This window comes from Pteropus vampyrus, unplaced genomic scaffold, assembly GCF_000151845.1.
Source record: "Pteropus vampyrus isolate Shadow unplaced genomic scaffold, Pvam_2.0 Scaffold434, whole genome shotgun sequence".
In the NCBI taxonomy this organism is placed as follows: Eukaryota; Metazoa; Chordata; class Mammalia; order Chiroptera; family Pteropodidae; genus Pteropus; species Pteropus vampyrus.
The window spans coordinates 1,506,362-1,508,885 of NW_011889215.1; the positions used below are offsets into that span (position 1 = coordinate 1,506,362).

Sequence of the window (2,524 nt, forward strand, 5' to 3'; positions counted from 1 at the left end):
ACTGTACATTCCACAAGCATTGCCTTCTTATTTTACTTCTTTTAGCTGTTTAACTTTGTAAGATGCAAAGAGGTTGGATCAAGTTTAAATGACTGTGCTGTCCCTTTTCCCATCAAAAACTACTGACAGTGAAGGCCACACCTTTCTCTCCCATCTATCTGGCTGGCTGGCAAGAAAGAAAAATAATTTGTGGGTTGGTGAAAGCAGAAGTTGAGTGGGACGACAGTGAAATCTAGAGTAAAAACCAAGGTGGTCCAAAGTATCCTGAAGGTTATAAAATGCTGTATAATCAGAGTGCCATTTTTTTTGTTCAAATGATTTAATTATCGAAATGCACAATTTTTAAACTATGCAAATAAAAACTTTCAAAACCTGAAAAAGAAAGACCAATAGAGACTGTTTCTCAACATTTGGGTAAGACTCAGCTGGACAGTTGGTCCCTGACCCGCCATGGGGTCAGCCAGGATAACTGGGGCTAGGATCAGTTACAAGATGGTTTGCTTACCTGTTGGTACCTCAGGCTCACTGACCTCTCCGCAAGTGGCATCTTATCCTCTAGGGCTTCTCAAAACAAGGTGTTTTCAGGAAATTTGCCAGGCTTTCAAGAGGGAGGAAGCGGAAGCTGTCAGGCCAGTCAAGGGATCTGGTCAGCATCACTTCTGCACTGTTCTGTGGTCAGTGCAGTCACAGAGTCAGCCCACAGTCAACATCATGGAAGAGTAGATTCTTCTCTTAATTTATGAGTGGAAGTTCACACTTCAAAAAAGCGTGGGAGATGACTGCAGCAACTTTAGAGAGTATCCTCAGCCACACTGTGAAACAATGTTTGCTCTTTGTTGATTCCCATGGTCTTGGGATCAAAAGATCTTCAACTAGAAATACTAGAGTTTTTTTCTTTAATTTCTACTTTAGTTTCTTTATATTTCTACTTTACTTTCCTTTGAAATTAGAAAAGTCATGTATGCTCCTGTTAACAGGTGAACTACCAAAAGATATATATTTTTTAAGTTAATAAAATCTCTCCTGCACCTATTCGATTTCATTTACCTGGCATAATCAATGTATCCTTCTGTATATTTGTGCACATCTGTACAAACACGGACAGACACAGTTGCCCATGCAGACACTCACTGGGTGATATTTTTAGAAAAGTAGGGTAATAGTATTCATCTTACTCTGCAACTTGCTAGTCATTTACTAGACCATGAGCATCCCTCCAGGCATATATCAAACTGATTTGGTTAAAGGCTATATAATAGTTCATGTTTGGATGCAACTATAATTTACTCAACAATTACCTTTGTAACAGAGATTTTCATAGTTCATCAATATCCTGCTATTCTTCTGGGCAAACATGCTTTCAAGTTTAGTACCACCAACAGCCTCACTTCCAGGTCAAAGCATTGTACTGCTGGTGTGAGTCCTTGCAGCCTGCTCTCCTACTAGGGGAAGTTTGAACACACCCTAAGAGGCACCCTCAAGCTGGCTTCCTGAGTGATCATGATGAGCACAACTCTCCTACAGTCTTGCCTTGTGCATGTTGTGTGAGCAACAAATAAACTTTTACTGTTTTAAGCCCTTGAGTGTTTTTTTAACACATAACTTTTATTGCATCTTTAATATCACAGTAAGTCTGAGGAATCATTTGACATCTTGGTGTTTCTGTAGCTGGACAACTTAGACTTTATTCATCAGCCTGCTGAACTGTTTCTTTTTCAGAAACATAGATACCAGCCAAAAATTTTCTGTTTTTAACCGTTGAGGCTTGTTGAATCACTTTGATACAAGTTCAATGTTGTTTCCTTCAAGAATTAACTCATCTTTCTGGACTTGAGATACTGAACAAGCAACACCTGACCTCGTTTGAACCCTGCGGATGTATTTGTCATCCAAGAAATTTCAATTTTCAACAAGAGAACCATTCTTCTGAATAACTACATTGATGGAGAAGAAGTGAGCATACACAGACCTCATCTTGTAACTGAAGCCCAGTGTAACACCCTCGATCATGTCCTGTACATGACTACGGATAGTGCGAACAGCAGCAAGTTCCTTTCTATTTCTCCACCATTTGTCAACCTGGAGCCGCTTCTTTTTCTTTCCAAAGAGACTGAATTCTACCTTGATGTGATTAAAGTCCCTCTGCAGGGTGCCTCTGGGGCCCTTCACAATAACTGAGCCTCCCTTCAGAGTGATATCTACATTTTCTGGAATGTCAGCAGTCTGATTGCTGAGAATAGTCTTCATCCTCACAATAGATGCAGCAATAGTAGGAGAGCCATTGAGTTTTTAAGCTAAATCAATGTTTATTTGTGGAAATTGGATAAACTAACATCTTAAAGTGTACAGCCCTATTAGTGGACATTAGGTTATTTGGAGGTTTTTGCTGCTGCAAACAATGCTGTGATAAACTTCCTCAATATAGATGTATCTATACATGCTGGTAATTTCATTTTTATGGAATAGATTCACAAAGCTTGATTGTTGGGTCAAAGGATTTTAATTTTTAATAGATATTTTTAGA

General features: G+C 39.1%; 1 pseudogene; it reads right to left on the bottom strand.

Annotated features, from left to right (window-relative positions):
- Positions 1-1,684: 1,684 nt before the first annotated feature.
- LOC105306363 lies at positions 1,685-2,270 on the bottom strand (annotated as a pseudogene).
- Between the last annotated feature and the right edge of the window lie 254 nt (positions 2,271-2,524).